The sequence below is a fragment of the Anser cygnoides genome, chromosome 7 (genome assembly GCF_040182565.1).
Source record: "Anser cygnoides isolate HZ-2024a breed goose chromosome 7, Taihu_goose_T2T_genome, whole genome shotgun sequence".
In the NCBI taxonomy this organism is placed as follows: domain Eukaryota; kingdom Metazoa; phylum Chordata; class Aves; order Anseriformes; family Anatidae; genus Anser; species Anser cygnoides.
In genome coordinates, this window is record NC_089879.1 from 2,702,059 (window position 1) to 2,722,752 (window position 20,694).

A 20,694-nucleotide genomic window follows, 5' to 3' on the forward strand; every position below is an offset into this window, starting at 1 on the left:
GCCACTTGCATGCACTTTCTAGTGATGAAGTAAACTTTTCTGATGAAGAAATATCCGCTTTTCTTGGATTAGAAAAAAATCAAGGATGTTTAATTTCCAAATTTTTTAGAACTTTTCTGAAACTACCCCAAATCACAAGATTATGAATAGGAAAGAAGGCCAGCCCTTAGCCCCTGTTCTTTGTTTTGGTTTTGCATGTGATTAAAAGGCCAACTTAAAAAAAAGTTATAATTTTACATTTTTCTAAGTTTTCTGACCAACTCCAGAATTCTGATGGATTTTGCTAACGATTAGACGTTCCATGTGTATATATTTTTCACATCATACATATTTTTTGTGAAGTATTTAAAGGAAAAATTTACCCTAAAACATATTTGAGGTAAGTTTTCAACACTGTTTTGATATACTTAAAAATGTGGTTTAACTACTGTTACATTTAAGTCAAGTTTTCCTTACTCAAAAAATAAAAATATCCTGGGGTGCTTACGTTTCCCCAGGTGCTGAGGATTTGAGCGGTCTCTGCAGAGCAGCACTTCTGCAGCAAAATACGTGCTGTCCCTTCTCCTTTCAGTGTTGGAAACCCTGCAGCGGTGACCAAACCAACTCTAAACAGTATTTGGACCATTTATTTTCATGCACATTTTTTCATGTTAAGGATCAGATCCGCCTTCCATTGCTCATCTCCCAGTGCTCCCATCTGTCTGGTGGGACTATTTGAGAAGTTACCATTTGAGAAGTGTCATTCAGTGCAGAGAACCCAAAGTGATGGGAAACGCTCACCGACTACTGCGGATCAGGGCAGTACATCAACGTGCTGGTGCTCGGTCTGTCTACAGCCCCAAGGTAACTGTCAATGCTAATAAAGCCACTCAAAGATGGATGATATCCTAATTATAGGAGCTTCAAAGGAAATCCCTAATTATAACAAAACTGCAGCTTAATTTCCTAAGGTCTTTGGGGTTTAACATACATACTGCCTTCTCCTGCCCATGCTCTACTTATGTGCAGTTTCTGGCCTTCCTTCTCCATCTAAAGACTCCATTTATGAAATGCCATGGCAAGGAGGAAACAGAAGCATTTAATGTAATGTGCCAAGAAATCATGGGTTCATATTTAGTCACACCTCCCCCCCAAAAATTTAGTAAATCTGGTGAATTTCTTCATTGCACCACTGCCAAATGCTTCAGCAGAAGCTGTTTTAGCAGTGGCTTTTGACAGCAGTTTCCCAGCTAGCATAGACTACATGTACAGGTTAGATATGCTCCCTCTCAAAAAAAAAGAAGGGATGCATTACTGGAACGGGTTCAGAGAAAGGCAACGAGGGTTGGAAAGCATTCTTGCCTGACCAGTGACTAAGGCAGCCAGTGCACAAGCTGCCAGCTGGGGCTGACAGCCACAACCCATGCCCACATTTAGACACCCTGCTGGTGTAGGCTGGAGCACCAAGTGGAAAACAGGGTAAAGTATAGGACCAAAAGTCTAGACGTGGTGTAAAGTCTAGGTGTAAATGGTGTAAAATCTGGAAGCCTGTCCTCTTGTGAGCAAGACCCAACACACTATCTCACGGGACAGATAGGAAATGTTCTTGCAGCCAAAGCTGAAGATCAATGCCAGCTGGTGGCTTCACCAGCAGTTCCCAGCTAGGGAGTACGCCCAGAGAAGTTAAAACCTGGATTTGTTCTGCTAAGGGGGCTAGAGACAAGCACCAGGACCTCATTCTCAGTCTGGTTTGGTGCCTGAATGAGCTGTGGGGTCAGCAACACACACGGATGACACAGGGCACGGCGGGGTGCGCCCCTCTAATGGCCCCTGTCCTGGTGGGAGCCTCCCACCACCACATTAGCCCCAGCACTGCCGTAGCTCCACTACTCACACCTGCTAGCACTTTGAACTGCCTCTTCAAAAAGGCCTCTTCCCAAATCTGTGACTTTATTCTTTGTGACACAGAAACGCATTAAAGCAGTGGCTGAAGTCTTCCTTTCCCAGGGGGAGCTGCTGGGTCTGGCTGGGGAAAAGAGTTCCGCTGATTTTATACAAAGCAATTGGAAATAGGGAAGAATAGCAACTTTCATTGTCCTTAGTGGGCTTTAAATGAAGTTGTGAACAAACTAACATGACGATAACATGGGTCTCTTAATGTTTACCCTGCAAGCAAAAAATGACAGGGATCAAGATATCCTCACTAATCTTGTCTTCCTTTCCCCACCTCCACTTAAAGATAACATGGATTAGAGAGACCCAAGAGCAGTTTTTTCTTCAACTACCAAGCTCTTGAGAGCATTTGTGCATGTGTGTGTGTGTTGGGGAGGGAGGGAGCTACTTTAAAACCTACATTAAAGTCACCTAACAGTACTGAAAATCAAGCACTTCTGCACACACGTCAAATTGTTGCTACAACACTGATACACTACTGAATAAAAAAGCACAAGAGCTTAAGCACAGCAATAAGTAAATTGATTATAGCTGTGCCATGTTTAGAAAACCTCAAAGTTATGGGCATTGCAAATTAACCATAGTCAAGACTTTCAGTAATACTTGCATATAACTACTGTTATCAGAACTAGATATTATAAATACATTACTATTAGCCAACACTAATACATTAGACTTATTGTTTAGAAGACTTATTTGTTAGTAGACTTATACGTTTAGAAGATCACAGGATGACAACACTCAGAGGTGATCCACATGAAGCTCAGACAAGCTCTTCAGGACATGCTGTCATATTAAATTTTGCCTGCATCATAGCTCAGGAATACCTGGGCAGAAGGTGTTTGCAGACATCGTAGCCCACCCTTGTAGGAGCCCTGGGACTGCACCCCAAAAAAAGGCATGAATTTTGAAAATAGCCAGCAGAGGCATTGCACCAGAACTTAGCAGCAAAATCAAGAAGAGAATATTCTGCTTGTACAATTAGTTAAAAATGTTTCTTTTCTGCTACAGACTTAATGCTGATTCTCTCAATAATTATCATTAATTTTCCCTATTTTACATCACTTCAAGAAAACAAGCTACAAACACCCTCTACTTCTCAGTTTTGCAACTTACTCATTTTTCTACAGCTCAGTCATGACAACTGTTTTTATGCATAGCTATGAAGCTAATACATAAACATCGATCTGTCAGTATTTGCTCTTGTAGAGGCGGTTTCTACCTCTGTTTACAGTTCTGAAACATGGCCAATGACAATGCTGTAGCGGGAAAAGGACAACGTATTGCTATACAACTACCAAATTGTTGCAAGTCAAGCCTTCGCAGTTGTAAAATAAAACAGATTACAGTGTTGAGTGACAAAGATTGAAACCTGCATATCTTCTATTCTTTCTCAGCGTGAGAGAGATGACTCATTTGTAAGAAACAAATCTCCGCTTCCCGGTAGGTGACTAAGTCTGGAACTTCACAAATGCTCCTCTATTGGAGAGTTCAAGATATGGGCTTAGTTTTCTTTCAGTTTTACACGCACGATTTGTACCTTTTAGAATGTGGAGATGTCTCTGCTCTGATGTCTAAATCAGAGACAAAGAGCTTGTAGTTAAGGCTCTGGTCAAGGTCCTGGAAACACGGGAGCATCAGATGCGATCACTACTCTGCAAAGTGGTGCAAAACTTCCAGCGGTAAGGTTGAACACTTGAAAACCACAGTCCGGGTTATAACCATATCATACTCATAGGCAGTCACATCAGTGGTTCCAAATACTGAATCCACAAACTTATTGAACTGAGCCAGGCAATTATAGCCTATAAATTCAGCACTGAATTCATCAGAACACATCACAGGATGCATTTGCCCTGATCTGTATGCCATGACCATATTACCAACAGCTGCTTTCTCTTGCCAGGTTATCATCACACATTTGTGTCCATAATACACTTGGAGAATACAATACAAGTTGTTCCAGCCCAGACCTGTTTTGAAGGAGAGGACATTCACAGACATGGACTTTCAGCATTTTCAGCATGTGTGGAAGAGTCTGGAGCAACCAGTAATCTGCATGCACAAAATGTAGAAAACCAAAACAGCCTCATTTTCCACAGCGGCCTCAAAGGGGAAGAAGGTGTGGGGGCTTTTTGTTTGTTTGGGGTTTTGAAAATTAGTATTATTTTTTTCCCCCGATGTTTCTAGAACTTGAGCTGTTTTCTTTAGTTTCAAACAATTTGTTCAGATGTTCATCTTACAGACCACAGTTTCTTTGAAGAACCTGAAAAGCTATTTAAGTAGATGCAATATCTTCCAGAGACTTTGCACTCTGGAAAGCAGCAGATCCTGTTCCCATGCTTTCCTCATCACTTTACACCTGGGTACCTTCCCGTATGCGCAAGACAACAGAGGCAGTGCCCGTAATACACGTGTTCTTCCTGCCATCCTCTCTCACCAGCAGGAAAAATCCCCTCCCTGCTCAGCACCAACTGCCTTCTCATACATTCCCCACTTACCCCTCACTTCTGTCTGATGCCAACACTTTGGGGTTTGCAGTGTAAAATGAAAAACCCCAGTATTGCTGGGGTTGTGTTCCCATCCCCTGTGTGGGGAGGGTGGACCAGAGGCACTCAGAGGACATGCCGCTTGCCAGGACCAGCAGCACTGCAGCCTTCATACCCGTATCTTAAGGGGATGTTTTTTACCAGCAAGCTGTAAGTAAGAGACAAGCTTTTATGAGCAAACCCCTGCATTTATCAGATTTAACATTCTGTCTGTGGGGAGGAAACAACAGCAAAAGATGCTAAAGAAACAGCATCATGCTATAGACTACAGGTTATGTGCTAGCCATCATGCTGCTACCAAACCTCCACCAGCCAAGGAAAAACAAAATAGAAACCACAGTGAAGCATTCGCAGGAATAAATCTGCTGGTGTCTGCAGAGATCGGTGAAGTCTGAGCTGCTAGGCAAAATACACTTCTCAAGTAACAGTTTCTAATTTATAAAGGTTGCTCAGACCATAAGTTGCCATTTCCCTGGCATGGCATCTTACCTGCAACACAGCCATAGAGGCTGATGAGAAAATTGACAGCTCATATTCATCCATCTTCATTTGTCTGTCCCGATTGTGGGGAGATAAGTAGGGCCCCATTTCAGAGCGCTGGCTTTTACTCCCTGATACCATCTTGGAGGTTACTACTCACCCCCCTTTGCTCCACTTCCCTCAGTCCTGGCAATATGCGTTGAGACATGTTCAAGAGACCAGAGCTCCAAGACTTCAAAACAAGGTTTTGTCCTTCCAACAACTTGCTGGACATGAAACTTTCACGGAAGAGATAGAAATAACACCACAAAGGGGTACCATTCAAGACAAAGTTTAAATAGGCACATCACTTAAATTTTGAATGGGATTTGCAGTCTCTTGTTGCAGTGCTCCCTGCAGATCAAAACTATGGCACGTTATATTGATTTTAATAACACCTCTAGCTTTAATATGAGATAATGAAAGAAATAAGCCCACAGAAGTCAAAGTGCTCTGCAAGCTGGCTGCAGCATAACGATGTGAATGGATGCCTGAGGGTGACTATTTCTAATCTGGAAATAATTCCCATTACTGAAAGCAAAGAAAAAGGGTTACTGAAAAGCACCTATAGCTCCTGGTTAATTCTGGGATACCTTTATGAAACCCAGCTTGAAAATGCTTTTAGGCAGCTAATCAGTGACCAGCATGACAAGTACAGGTAAGGCTGGTAGGAAGCTACAATATGCCAGAGTATCCAAGCCTTTAATCAGAGAGGAGTGCAACACATTAAAGAAACTATGGTATAAATGGGAATTGAACAGGATAGGGGTTTATTTTATTCACTGACTCCTTTTTTAAAATAGGTCAGTGACCTTTTCTGTAGATACTTCTCTTCATCCTCTGTAGAGGCAAAAGGACATTACAACTTATTCCAAGAAACATTCCCTGGAATAGACTTGCAAGAATAAACACCAGAATTTTAATTGCTTGCACTGGCTGTCCACAATAATTTCAAGAAACATAGTGTCTCTATGAAACCAGCAAGTGCCACCCATGCACTTGCAAGGATGCAGAAACCTACATTCCCATGTATGCTGTTGTCTGGTAGTTTGGAAGAGACATCTTTTGTACAGACAAGTATTTTGCATATATGGACTGTTGTCAAATGAAACTGAAGGCTGAATCTGGTCATGTATCCTGGGAGGTTTTCCTCTTGCAAATTCCAAGCAGCTGTAGCTACTTGTTAGCATTCATTAAGACCAAGAGCACTCATCCTCATCCGCGGAACAGCTTGAAGCCCAAGGATGGTTTTATTTCCCCAGGTTGAAAGAAAGAGATCCCTCTGATCTGCTGGTGCAGTGGAACTGATTTAATTACAGCTGCGAAAAAAACACTTTCAGAGCATTCACGAGTTCGTTCTCATCGCACAGCAAACCAAGACATATCAATAAATGTGGGACATATCTGTGAATGCACTTAAACATGCCCAGGTGGCGCAGACTGGTGCTCATGTCCAGGGGCAGCTGGCAGGGCCTCCTCCCCTGGTGTCAGGTGCATCGCTGATCAATGGCAGGGAATGCGCCTGGGGGCTGCTGCTTCCTCCAAATCCTTTTTAGAGGAAGATATTGAAGCCAGTGCATTCCTTCATAGAAATGGCAGGCAAGCCTTATTTTGAAAGTCTAGCCAATAAAAGGACTCAATTTGTCAGTGTCAGAATGGGGCAATGATCTTTTCCCTTTGAGCAGTAAAAAAGCTCCCAGGACCTAATGGTGCTTGGTGCTGAGACATGATCAGATGGAAGGAGCCTCTCCATTTGAAAGCAGATCTCGTTTTAAAAGTTAGTCTTTTTAGGCAGGGTATGGCAAAGTTACCACGAACTATATGTTATAGCTCAGAAAGCGTTCACAAACATTTCCAACAAGTCTGTGAACTAATGAATGGGGTAAAACTCATGAAAAATCATTAAGTATAGTTTTCCTGGCATTTCAAGCTCAAAGCTTGTGTGTCTTACGTCTTTATGCTGGCAGTCACACTGCTTACTGTTTTATTTCCCGTGTACCTAGCGAGTCTGACACCCATACCCCCATTCTGAAATTCTGAGTCCCGGCACCGTTGTTAAAATGGAGGAGAGCACGAACCAAGCCAGATGTGGTGTGGCAGAGGTGGGAGAAGGCCTGCTGGCATCCGGACAAGAAGTGGCAGCTCAGAGAAGGCCAGTTCTGCCCAGGTGGTGCTGAGAGCTGCTGTTCATCCACCTCCGGTTGTGAAGTTCCCCAGAAACCTGGCGTTGGGTCTTCGGACCCAGAGCTGTCCTCCTTCACCTGAAGGAAACCAAGTTGAATGTCCCTCCTCCCGCTGGCATCTCCATGCCAGATAAACATCACAAACAAAAATCAACAGCTCAGTTATTACCTGAAACGAAGAGCAAAACCCCAATGGTTCACATCCAACATCAGGATTTTAGAAGACAACACTGGTGCATTTAGAGAAATGCCTCACTAAATATCTTAGGCATACTGGCCAGAAACCCCAGAGAAATGAAGCACCTCTGGAATACGTCCAGATACCTTTAAGGGGATAGCAGGCTCCTGCATTGACATTAGAGCTGCAGTCTACTACAGAGGAGCTCTTCAGAGAGCAGGACTATTTTGGGGCAGTGCAATGAGGCAGTACTGCTTGGATGAGTGCCCTGGTACATTCAGGACATTTGCAGAGTAGCTGTGATTGAGTTTTATAAAGACAGCCTAAAAATATAACATGTCTAGAAATTACTACAAAATTTACCAATTGGCGTATGATTCAAGTAGGTCCCAAGGAACTCAAACAATGGGGTTTAAAGCCTTGTTCTTCTCTGCCTGCAGGAATCTCTGGTGAATGCAATAGATATGACATGAAACAAAGAATAAAGAGATCATAAAGGTCGCTGAGGTCTAGGGAAGAGGTGAAAGAGCACGTGAAATTATAAAAGGGAGCAGAAGCATGGAGGAATGCCATAAGGTCAAGGCCTGAGGATCACTGCAGTAAGTGCTGCCCAGCAGAGCACCGCTCGCAAAGGATGGATTAAGTATTTTAACTATGCACTGCCAGAGGCTGTAACAAGGATTTGAAGTTTCATTAGCCTACAGTCTATACTTTTCTTTAAAGTCTTTCTTGCTACGCTATCCAACACTACCCAGTCAGTCTCAAACCAAAAAAGCCTGTGATAGATCACGATCAGATGGAGAAACAAGCCTTCTCTGCAAGTCCTGCGGGTCTGTGAGAGCTTCAGCCCTGCTGTTGCCTCAGTTGCTGTGGGGATGCACATCTGCAGCCCGCCCAGGGAGGGTGGCTCCATGAACGACCAAGCACACGCGGTATGTGCAGTCACTGCTTGCTCCGTGCACAGGCCAGCACGGCACTTATACATTATGCCTCAAGTTTCTTTGTGACAGAATGGGAGAAAGACAAAATTATGAAGTGATTCAAGTAACTTTTACTGAAGACTCCGTTCCTTTCTCTAGGATATTTCTATTCAAGGCACTGAGTAATTGCTTGCTCTCAGACAACTCCTGGTTTACTAAAGGTTTTCTTTGATTCACAGTTATCCGGCCAGCTATATTATTCAACTTCTTTCCAAGAACTTCTTTCTGTGGCCTTTATTTTCTCCACTGTAAATCAAAATGTACACTGCTTCAGTGTCCACCAGGGGCTTCTGAACAGTCACTGGCAGGAATGTGCAAACCAGACTTCAAGTCCTTGCCCAGAGCCGTATCAGGAAACCAAGACCAACACCTAGACTGCAGAGTTCAGCTCTGCTAATGCCTGCTTTTTAGAGTTCAGAAAGCTCTCAACTCACAAATAGGTGCAAGAACCACGTCTTGGACATACACAGAAATATCTATTACTGTAAATGTAATTTGTTAGTTATCTATTATCCAGCCCCAGGCTTTGACCTTTGTGCAGTTAATACAATAATTTGATTTTTCTGTACTTAATATTCTGTCTTGGAATTGAAGCCAAATCTCCACAAACAAAAACTTCATTAATAAAAATGGCTCGACAAACCAGTGTATTACTCAGGAGATCCTGGTTTGCAAATACTGCTCCCAACAAGCAGATTCAAATGACTTAATCCAGGTACACAAATGTCTCATCTTAAATCCAGAGAGATTTATGCTGTGTGGAAACCATGCAAGGTGCCTGAAGTTAGGAAATAAAATTTGATGCAGCAATTTTATGGCCTTGTTTTGGTGCCTTCTCCAGCCCCTGAACTTCAGGAAAGACTGCATTTTACATTGTTTTTACTGGGCAGTGCAGTATGGACTTGGTTAGTGCTTCTGTCTTGCCAGTTAGGTCTCTACTGCTGCTGATTAAAATTTGCCATTTGTCCAATAAAAAAACATGAATGAAAATCTTCCAAGAGCTGTTAGTGAATTTCAGTGATGGAAAGATAAATATCAGTCATCAGAAACAGGATGCTTCTGGAGAAGTTTTTAAGAGAAAAAAATGGCCCCACTAGAAGCCCTTTAGAAAGGCAGGAAACCATAGCCCTGTGGCCTAAATCTTTCCAACTGCATTAATTTAAGGTACAATGTTTTGTAGTTAGAAGTAGCTGTACTAAATGCATGTACATGAAGTGATGTACAAAATGCTGGGTGGTGTGGGGAATTGGTGGCCAAAAAACCCACAACCATAAAGGATAAAGGATGCCAATCCATTTCTGAAGCCCTCCCAAAGTATTTATTTTGAGAGACAGTGCTTGACATACATAAATACTGCAGCAAACACCTGCAGAGATTACACGAGTGGTTTAGAGCAGAGAAGAGATCATCAGTCCAGCCCTTAAGGATCACAAACCTAGCAAGAGGCAGCACAGGTTGGTATTGCTCAGAAAATGATGAAGATTAACATTTTATTTCTCTGTAGAGAGCAACATAAAATGAACAAGACTCGCTGGCATTTGGTTAATGGCGTCTCAACAAAAAAGACTGAGCAGATTAGGAGATGGTGAGTAGTTTATGATCAGTTTAATAAGAATAGGCAATAAAGTCTGGGAGACAGCATGACTTTGAACTGAGTCTGGAGTAACCTAGCAAGCATCCAACCTCTGAAAGGCAGTGAGTGAGGATTTAGCCATCATCCTTTTTCCTACTTTAATCATAAATCATTTCCCAAGACAAATACGCATCCAGCTGCCTCCCTCACAACTAAAAAGTTACAACTATTGCAGGAAAAAAATGTTTTCTATCATTCCATTTCTGCTGCTAATATTAGAAAATGGGAGCAAACAAAAAATGGCTGCAGAAAAGCAAGACATGGAGAACACGTGAGCTCAGCTGCATGAAGGAATAGTATATAAACAGGAGCTTTCTAAACAGATAAGGTTGTTCCTCTGACCTCCTGTGACCCTAGTAAGGTACTAATTACTGGGCTACTAATACCCTTAAACCCAAAGAAGTGTTAATTTAACCTGGCAAAGGATTAATTAGTTAGGAAAATGACCAGGGAAAGAAAGGATGCCACTACCATTCCGTTTCCAGTTTTGTTTCATTTGCAAACCAATTTTTTTTAATACTAAACTACAAAACCAGGTGTGCAGCAGCTCTCAGTTGCAAGAATCACAATGTAATTGCATGCCTGAACAGCACAGCCCTGACTCCTGGGCTGTAGCACTGGAGGCAAACAGGACTAAAGCTGAAGTCTATTCCATCCCAAAGTCTCCTGTGAAGCTTCCTATCGCACGACATACAGTCCTTCCATATAAGAATTTGAGTGCAGCCATAGGCCAAAAGGAATTGCTGTTCAGTCAGATACAAAATGTCAAGACATTTGTGCTACAAAACTGAAGAGATTGTAAAAGACTTTGTATAGAAACAGCACAGCAGGCAGCTTCCCTCCTGCACGTGCTGGGAGGCCAGAGATCCAGTCTTCGACCTCCGTGCTGGTCATGCTTATTCTCTGCTAGCAAGTTATTAACTCCAATGTTTCACAAGAAAAATAGATTCTGGAACTGAAGAAATGCAATTCTTTAGGCTGCTAAGAAATGAAAAAAAATTTGGAGCCCAGCATGAAAGAGAACACCAACAAGGCTGGAGAAGACTGTCTTGGTCAGGATTCAGACACACTGCTTGGGGCCAGGGAGGCAAAGCTCAATCCAAGTCAGGCAACCCATCCTGCCAGCCCAGGGGCTTGTTGGCACTCAGATACAAGAGGATACCAAAGTTTGAAACTTGTAGAAACCAGGAATAAAGCTGTATTTGGAAGGAGCGGGTGCAGATGTTCAGCTTGAATTTGAGAAGGAAAATAGTCCTTTTTTTTTCCTGAAGCAGGGGAGAGCTCAGGACCACGGTAAAAACGTGCAAGTGAGGGGTTACCACAGCTCATGTTGGTAGAAGTTATCAGGCAGAGGTCCTTCTGGGCATTGCTCCACCAACGCAGCCACCAGATACTAACTGCAAGGACCAGGAGGATCTCAGGTCCCCGGGGTGGAGGAGGGGATGGCAGCACAGACCCACTTTGCTTAGAGATAAAACTGTATCCACAGCATCTCCTTAGACAGCATTCTTCTCTTTGGCTTTGTGGACGGGGGTTGTACCCTCTCCTTGAAGGATGTCCGAATGGCAGTTAAAATAATAAATAAATAGCAGTGTAGCTGATAACTTCTCCCTTTTTCTGAGATTGGCACCTCTGTTTTGGTGTTACCATAGTGACAAAGAAATAACAGCGCAAACTGAAATAGATACAACAGTATTTCAAAAAAAAAAGAAAGAAAAAGAAACAGGAAAACAAGTAAAGGTTCTTAAAATAGTGCCCACTGGAGCAGAAAGTCAGAAGTCTTCCTGGGTTAAAACCTAAGGATTTACAGGGCACCAGGCTCCCAGGTTCGCTTCTTTCCTCCCCACTTCTAACGTGCGTTTTACCCTCTGGTGCCAGGTATAAAATTATGCTGTCTGTATAGAAACTCATATTTCAGCCCACGTGGGAAACATTTGGACAAATGTGCTTTCTGGGAGAAAAGAAAACATTTTAAGACCCACAAGTATTTCGCCTCAGGAAGTTTCCCCTTAATCTTCACGCTGACACCTTTCTCAGACACTCCTCAGCACTTTAAACCATGCAGGAGGCCAACAGCAACTATTCCCAAGGTATTTAGTTTCTCCCCACAGATTTCTGCAATGATTATATGACTTCAGGTCTGAAAGACTACTCTCCTTGTTAAATGACAGATAATTGAACAGGCACACAGCAAGGGGCTGAGCAATGATGCTTCCTCTGGAGCAGCTCCTTTTGCCCACAAGGGCAGCAACAACTGTTTCTTCCCTGAAAAGGTGCACAAGTCTCAGCCAACAACTTTTTTTAAAGAATATATTCCATAATAAAAAAATAAATCTAATCCAAATCTCTGATTAGACTAAGAGATGCAGCAAAGACCATTCCAAACGTGACAAAGTGGTAACAGAGCACCACAAACACTGAGTTTTCGGGACAAACCCAGCTGCAGGGGGTTATACCAACATGCAAGGAGCATCTCTACAAGAACAAGGTCTGCTCTTCTTGTTCAGCCCCTCCTGCCTCAAACTCTCAGGTATATTGCAGACATCTACACCACCCCAAGAAAAAAAGTCAATTCTCTTGTTGAGTCAATTCTCATCTAAAAGAAGTGTCTACTTATACAGTTAGAAAATCAAACATCTAAAACTTTAGATGCATAAATGACAGCTCTCAGCCTCCCCCAGACTTCTTTAACAAAATACCATTTTTAGTGTAGCATGAAATTGCTGCCATGGAGAAGGAGCTGGGCCATGGGCATTACCCCTCTCCCCAGCATCTGTGCCGTTCATTTCCAGTTGATCTCAGACCCATAAACTTCACCTTTTTCCCCTGTAGTCAGGTGCCCTCCTGCCACTGGAGCCAGTTCCAGACATGGTGCCCCCCGTGGGGATGCAGTTTGGTGCGTTACTAATCTCTGGGGTTGCTGGAATGGTGCTGCAGGGATGTGCACAGGCAGCTGTGGAGCTGTGCCACCAGCAGAGCAATCATATCACTCCAACAGCATCTCGGACATTTTATCCAGGCTGGGAGAACAAACAAGCGACCTGCTGCTGGCCTGGAAACACTCTGGAGCTATTCAGTAATTTTATTTATACTGCTAAAAGGCATCTTGCGTTGTCCCCAGTCCTTGCTTTTGCCATGCTTAAGGATGTAATGTGTTTATTTTCTCATATATCACTTGTGGAGGTTTGAGTCCTGGGGGAAAGAAGATGGATTTTGGCACCCCTGGGCTGTGAAATCCCTACCATGCTGCCTGCCCACACTGACAGGCTTTCTGGACAGGTAGTGCTGGAAACGCCAGCCCAGAACTATACCCTGTTAGCACTGGGCTCCTTTCAAAGAACATTATTATAGCTGACAGCACAAGATAAATTATAGCACTTCTGAGAAATCAGCATATAAAGTTATCACATTTATATAAGGTGGCAGATCTTTTTATAAGAAAATGGAAATATATAGTGAATTTGGATGAAAGTGTTTAAAACTTTGAGTCATTTAAACATTTTTCTTATTCTCATTCACTCTGGTTTTCACTAATTCTAATCTGTAGCATTGTCAAGATTAGCTTTTTTCCACCTTTTTCTTCCTTACATGAGATGGAAAGGAAGCTGCTGTCATAATCCATGGGCACGTGCAGACTGCTACTTGTTCTCAGCTCTGCACCTGTCAAAGTAAATAAGCTCTGAGGACATGGAAAAATCCAGGTTCTGTGCTGAGAGAATTACCCTGGAGTGGAAGCTTTATAGAACTAATCATAGCAATGTTTCCAAAACGGAAATAAAAGAAATCTCATACCACCATCTGTAAGAGAAATCTGTTTTAAACATGACTTTCCAGATCCCCAAAACAGATTTGCTGCTTTACCAATCTAGAAATTATCTTCACCCTCTCTAAAACTCACTTAAACATCAGAACTAAAAGATCAAACAAATGATTTCTGAGCCTTGTAATATTTTTTGACAGAGTGAAGTAAGGTCCTGAACTCAATATCAATGCCTTCCAATCAGAGCAATACTGTATTTTTCCCTAATCGCTGCCCAAATTCCCAAGTCTCCTAGTTTCTAAGGAAACTGGAAAACCAGAAGGCAGGGGAAGTCTCTGGGTAGAGGTAAGTTAAGTAGCTCTTTTATGACAGCCATTTATCACCCCTGCCCAGCTCTTTCACCTTGGCCGTACCCATGCTCTCAATAGTTTCAAGCATCGAGTGACTCCTGGCAAACCCAGGGCAGGACCTGCAGAGAGCGATCACAAAGCCACACGTGGGGAGGGAGAACGTCCGCCTGGGTCCGCTGAGGGGCCGAGATGAACACCCAAGCGTCAGGATCAGCATCCTGTGCTTGCAGCGAAGGGTCGCTGGTGCACAAGCAGCCTGGGTTCTGAAAGCAGAGCACGAACGTACACATGGGACAAGAAGAAAACACTCAAAATACCTACTGCTGAGGGAAGGACGTCAGGGCGGAGATGGGGTTCAAGCAGAACGTGAATCAGTGTATGCAGCATACTGCCCTGGGGTACCCATACCCTCAATTTTTTTTTCAGTGCCTTGTCAGGGGCATTTCAGAGGCTTTTAATACCCCTTTCCTAGCGCATCTCAACAACAGGCGGAGTCACAGGCAGGGAAATCCAACAGGTAGACCTCAGTCCAAGAACACGGTAACTGATAGCTGGATTGTAGCACTCAACGATTTCAACCAATTGGTATTTTCATACCCAAGTTACATAGTATAGCATGACTATGCATTGAATGAAAACAGAAGGCTGCCTGGGGATGGGGGACCCAGTTCTGAGGAGGAGTCAGGAGGAAGCTTTCCTCAGAGCCTCCTGCTGAGCTCCACACCGGAGCACAGAGGACGGCTCCCAGGGCACGCAGTACCAGAGACCTTCCCTTCCCTCACCTTCTCTCTATGAAGCACACTGCTCCCACCTGCTGTAAGTTTCCTGTTTTATCCCAATTTCCTGCTTTACCAGCCATCACACAGCACCTGGTAGGCTGATGTGGTTCAGCATCCTGAACCCAAAGCAAGACTGAGCACGGTAAGAAAAAAGCAGTTTTGCATTTTAGGGCTGTACTACCTGCTTGGGCTTTAGGATCAGCTCGCTTGGCCAAATGTTTGTTTGATGCCATCTGACTTAAAACATGCCTGGGCTGAAATAAAGCCAAGCAAACCAAATTCTCCCTCTCACAAGTGCTTACCCTAAGCCAACACTTTTTTCCCCACTGGAAATCAGGACCACAGAAGCTGAAAAGGCACAATAATATTTCAGCGTAGGGCACAGCACTATGAGCTACTTTGCCGTTTGTAACCTTTCTGTATTTTGATGCCTCAGCCAAAGGTAAAAAGGTAACATGACATTATTATTTTGAACTTTACTGACAAAAATAGTCTGAAGCCCTTTCAGATGTTGTGCAGGGAGGGAAGACAGATGTGTTGATGGTTGTCAGAACATGGAAAAAAGATGGAAAAAAATACGTCTAAATGTTTACAAAAAATATCTTCCTCAGAAAAATACCTTCATAATATTTTAAATGGTAAAATGTTTACTTGCTTTGTCATGACAGGAGCACCATATAGAAAACTGTTACAGGTCCTTGCACCAGCTTTCTGACATAACCAGCTAGCCACTATACACTGACAAAACTTGTCCAAAATAGAAGTCTCCCCGAAACAGGATTTTCAGGGGAAAATTTCCCCCCTGAAACACGGGAATGTTTCCGCCTTCCCCAACCCAGACCAAACCAGTACCTGCTGCAGTGCTATAAAAGTGACCGATTTCCACATATAGATTTTCTTTGCCATCTTCCTCCTCACTTCCCAAGGCAGGACGATATCTGGCCGTCATGCTCCAGCCACAAAGGCACCATGAAGTTAATCAAACTTAAAATCGATTTACAAAGTGCAGAAGCTAAAGGACAGGAGATAAATCAACGCAAGTAGTGCTGACATGAAGGAAGGAGAGATCTAAGACACAGCGTGCACACGGACATGGCCATCCACAGCCGGACGCTTGCAGAGTGAAACTAAAGTAGAGGGCTTAAGAAGCTTTTTGCATGTCAAGTTCGCCTCTTGATGGTCTTTCAGGGAGGATATGGACTACCCAAAGGGCCTTTTGTTAGCCTTTCTGTTTTGAGCTATAAGAAGTGTCAGTATTTTGTTGAATTGACAGAAATAAAATTTAATCATGGCATCTTATTTTGACAAGAGGGAAAAACAAAGAACTGTTTACACGGCACGATCAATAATAGTCACGAAATACTGCTGCAGGACATTTTTAATCAAACACTGGTGTACACTAGACAAGACAGATTTCAGGCTTTAAATCATTCTGGAGAGCCATGCAGCAAGACAAGCTGTCAAGACTTTACCTGAAATTTTCCAGCTATATGATATTTTTAAGAGAACCTGGACCTTGCTAGAGGCTCTGCAATGGATGGTACACTGTCTCTTAATAAGATTTTCTTTTATTCTCTGAAGTTTGTGACAATGTCTACCTTGACATATTGCTTTCACAGTGACAGTAAGTAGGCATTTGCTCAGAGTTTATAGCTGAAATAACTGAGGCATAGACGTGGCCTAAGATGACTCACAAATGCCTTCTTTTAAAATCTGAAACACGAGGTGCTTTCAGCTGCCTCACTGAACAGTCCTTAAAAGCTTGCTCAAGTTTAAAGAACAACCCAAGAACAAGATGAAGCACTGAGAAAGACTTTTTTTTTGTAAATACCTTGCTTCTTAGAGGTGCTTTGAGCATCACCACTAACACTGAAGGCAAGTCTTCAAAGTCAGAGTTTTTTTTGGAGTGTAACAAAAGGCACATCCACTTGGGGCAGGGACGGAGAAGAGAAGAGCAACAGCTCCTGCCCCAGTGCTTCCTGGCTTGCAAACTCTCAATATATATACCAAAGAACACAGGCCATGTTTCAGCTAACAAAGCACTGCTAAAGTGATCCAGTTTTGAGGACACTTTCCCCTCTACACAACAAAAATATCTAACCTATTTAAATGGAGAATTAGGACATTTCATATCAGCATAGAATTATTATAAAGAGAGAGAAATTAAATTTGAAAGTTCTTTTTTTTTTTTAATATGGTTATCACATCTTATGTTCTCCCAGAATGGTTAATGCTGAAGTAACAACATTGTCCAGTGGGTGTAACTGCAGCTTATCTGCACCTCCACGTTGTTTGGCATCCCCAGAAAGATTTTATCCTTCAAGAGGGCCCTGCAGCAGCAGAATTAGATGTTCTATGCTCCAATTTCTGACATCAGTTAAGAAAGCTTAATTCAGCACAAAGAAAACAAGGAAAATTTCCAACAATTCCCTGTATTTTAATTTTGTTCACAAGTATTTTTGCTCATTCTCATAAAGTTTATGAAAAACAAAAAGTTGATGTTAGGACTACTGGTAGGAGTTAGGTATTGATATACACACCTGCCTGCAGTTGGGAGCATACTATGAAGACAGGATTTCTAGAATAAACAAAGAATTCAACCAGTCCAGAGAGAAGCTATCCAAACCAAGGACTCCACTATTTTGCATGTAACAACACCAGTCTCAAAATTAAAACCTTGTAGATGCTGTGGAAGCCTAATCAAACAGGTATTGTTGTGTGCAGCTATCAGAATATTTCCCATTTTTATTACAATTTCAGCTCTTTCTGAGGTAGGTCTTCAACCCATAAACAGCACAGGAGCAATGGTGTTCAGTTTTGTTTGGACAAAGAGTAGCACTGGCCAGTCGTGACTGATCAATGGAAAGAAGTTTGGTGGAAGCTACGTACAGATTTTGAGCATTAGAAAGTTTTCGTCTCCTTTACCATACCAGCTTTTAGCACCGTCTTTCAAAGCAGCAGAGCAATCTTTTCACATCAGTTCACTCCCACAAGCAGTCGAGTGATAGATCGGCTTCCTTGCAGTCACTGGAAATTAAAGGAGTTCAACGCTTTACAGCCAGCCTCCAATTGTCCAATGGGTGCTATATTATACATTATTTGACTATTCCATACACACACTGCTCAGATCCTGCCTCCCAGAAGTACTTTTTCAGGGAAAGAATACAATTTTGATTTATTCCTAGGGCAGTGGAAAACCGCAGTACGGAATTACTCAGGGGTAGGCTGCAGCATTATTAAAATACATTACAAGCCCAGAGAACAAATTAAGTAGCCCCTGTGCAGTGGGAGCAACGTCAGAGCCTGAAATCAAGTCAGAGGCTCACGGCCTGTGCGCATCGCTGGGAGACACGTGGGCTGCTTCCCAGCGCCCCGTCACAGTTTTCCAGCTGTAAACTCCTGAGCTAAGAACTGGAAAAGAACATATTTCACCTGCCTTCTGGAGACAGCTACAGAAGGACTGAAAAAAGGGCTTTATGGTAATAAATAAAACATAGGAAATTAATTTTTAGGGCCCTGAGCTACCATAACATTCTAGGCACTTCATAAGCAACGTTAGAACCATAAAGAATACAACAAAAACCACAGGGTATTGGAGGAACATAAATATTTAACATTTTATCTCTGTGCCTTTGTCATAAAGGTGTTCAAATCTTACAAAGATGTCCTTGCACTCATCTTCTGGCACATAATCCTCTTACAAGAGGAGGCCACGTGCAGGCTGGAAGGGCTGCACCGCACACCCACCTGCTTTAGCTTCAGACAAAACCTACGTGGCCATTTTCTCATTTCTGAGGGGGTGAGGATGCTCAGGAGGACTCTGGGGTGACAGTACAACTACCTGCAAGCTGTGCGTGCTTTATACAAACGTTATATGTTAAGTATGGAAAGCTATTCGGTTCTCCACCAGCCATAAACTATGCCTCGTTGTTCGTGCCAGAACTGTGGCCTCTGGTTACAACTGAAACATATCAGTAAGTATCTGTGTAGCAGGAGCTCAGAAGGGCAGAAGACAACTTGTCCTGATGGCATGCACACTGAGGAGCACGTCAGAAGGCCATATTCTGGTGATTAATGGGGAATCCACGAGCCCTGATCCTTCTGTTGCAAAGGGCAAGGGAAGCTACACAGGGTTTCGATCAAGTTAGAAATCTTCACGTTATAGCAGACCTCAGACTTGGATCCAGACAATATATCTTGATCCAGCTGTGATGCAGAAGCCACTTTCAAATCTCAGTTCTCTATAACACAAGCTTTATAACTACTAAAGCCAAGCCAATGGCAAGATAGGAACAATTATCCAGACAAGACACCAGAAATACATATTATCTGATTTCATTCAAATTTTGTGAAAATTCGAAGTGCTGCATAAGAAGAATAATTTTTTGATGCTCTTTCAAGTTGACATTATTTTCTCTTTTTTTTTTTTCTAAATTAGTCAGGAAATGAAGCTAGGAAGTTCTGTAATTACATCTAAAGCAATCAACACGTAAGACATTTTGAAGTGTTCATAAAAAGTCAAGTTCTTACACTTGAGAGAATAACACACCTTAGTCCTCCTTAAAACAGGATGGGCACTGAGGAAGTGCCCATCAAACAACACTGAGTTTTCACTTCAGGACTATGGGTCACAACAAGAGTAGACAGAAAAACATACGGAGACCCAAGAGTCAAAGGAACATATTTTTAGAAGTGCCTTTACAGGCTTTCTAATCCAAAAGGCTTGATAAGTCAAAAGATAACTTATAGACAGTCAGAGGTTTCAATAAGAAGCTCATAGCATTTTTTTTTCCTATTCCTCATAGGAACTTTTACTTATAAGCCTAAGATTTTTTAAATATAAAAAGGAAAATATAGAAAAAAAATGCAACTACATGATTCCCAAAGCCAACATCATGACAGAAGTAATTAATTCACTATAAAAGAGCAAACTAGCAAAAATTTATCTCTTTTACAGAGTTGGTCATGGCTGGAAGTTTAAAACAAGTATAACACCTTAATTATTCTGTACCAACAAATACACATTGGGTGTTCAGAAAAGTGGCTTGATTTACTTAGCTATTGTTTTTCTTATTACTCTGATAAAAGCTTTTCACAGTAAGAAGAAGTAAGATGCAAACACAAGAAACATTTAGTTACCTTTACCGAAGACTTGCAGCTCTTGCAGTGAGATCCCCACAATATTACAGCCTAAAATAAGCAGGTTTGGTTACAAAATTGTGTCACAGGGACCTGAACAGCCTACCACAGCCAACATTGCTCTGAATGAAGGCTTCATTGAGAAGCAGGGACCACAGGTCCCTATTTAGCACCTCTTATTTCTTGATTGACAAAGTCAGATTTAGTGGGGGGAAAGGGAATTAGAGCTGTTCTCCCGGCAGGTGGTAAAAGGCTCATATAATTGTTGGTTAGATCAGCACAGGTTAGGCAGAAAAACAAATCAGAATGAATCACAGCTGGCCCTATGGTTAGGGCATACAGTTATGTATAATTAGGTGAATCCTAATTCACCTCATTATGGAGTTTTGGGTTTTTAACATTTACTCCAGAGTCCAACTAGTGACAGAAACCTAAAAAATAAAATTAAATAATGCAATAAATGTTTGTGAGAGCAACTGAGGTGTACAGGTCCAGCTTGGAGGAGATGTTAACACACATTTGTATTTGAACTAGTGATCCAGCAGGTCCTCTTTAAGCCTGCAGCACATGTATGTGTCAAAAAGATATGGACAGAGTTCACATAAATTTGACTTTAGAGCTCAATTTCTTTAAGGATAAATCTTTGCCAGGGTGGATGTTGCATAACATTTGTGCAGGTTCTTGCTCTAAAA

The 20,694-nt window shown here is 42.3% G+C and overlaps 1 long non-coding RNA gene across 4 annotated transcripts in view; it reads right to left on the minus strand.

The window, feature by feature from the left end:
• Nucleotides 1-20,232, minus strand: part of LOC106038960 (uncharacterized) — a 41,567-nt gene extending 21,335 nt beyond the window's left edge. For 3 of the 4 annotated variants that reach the window (XR_007161367.2, XR_010832847.1, XR_007161357.2), the window contains exon 1: nucleotides 20,003-20,232. This is a non-coding gene — a long non-coding RNA (uncharacterized lncRNA). Of the gene's footprint in view, nucleotides 1-17,793; nucleotides 17,891-20,002 lie in introns of all 4 variants that reach the window. The other variant, XR_007161365.2, reaches the window with a different exon arrangement.
• Nucleotides 20,233-20,694: the final 462 nt, after the last annotated feature.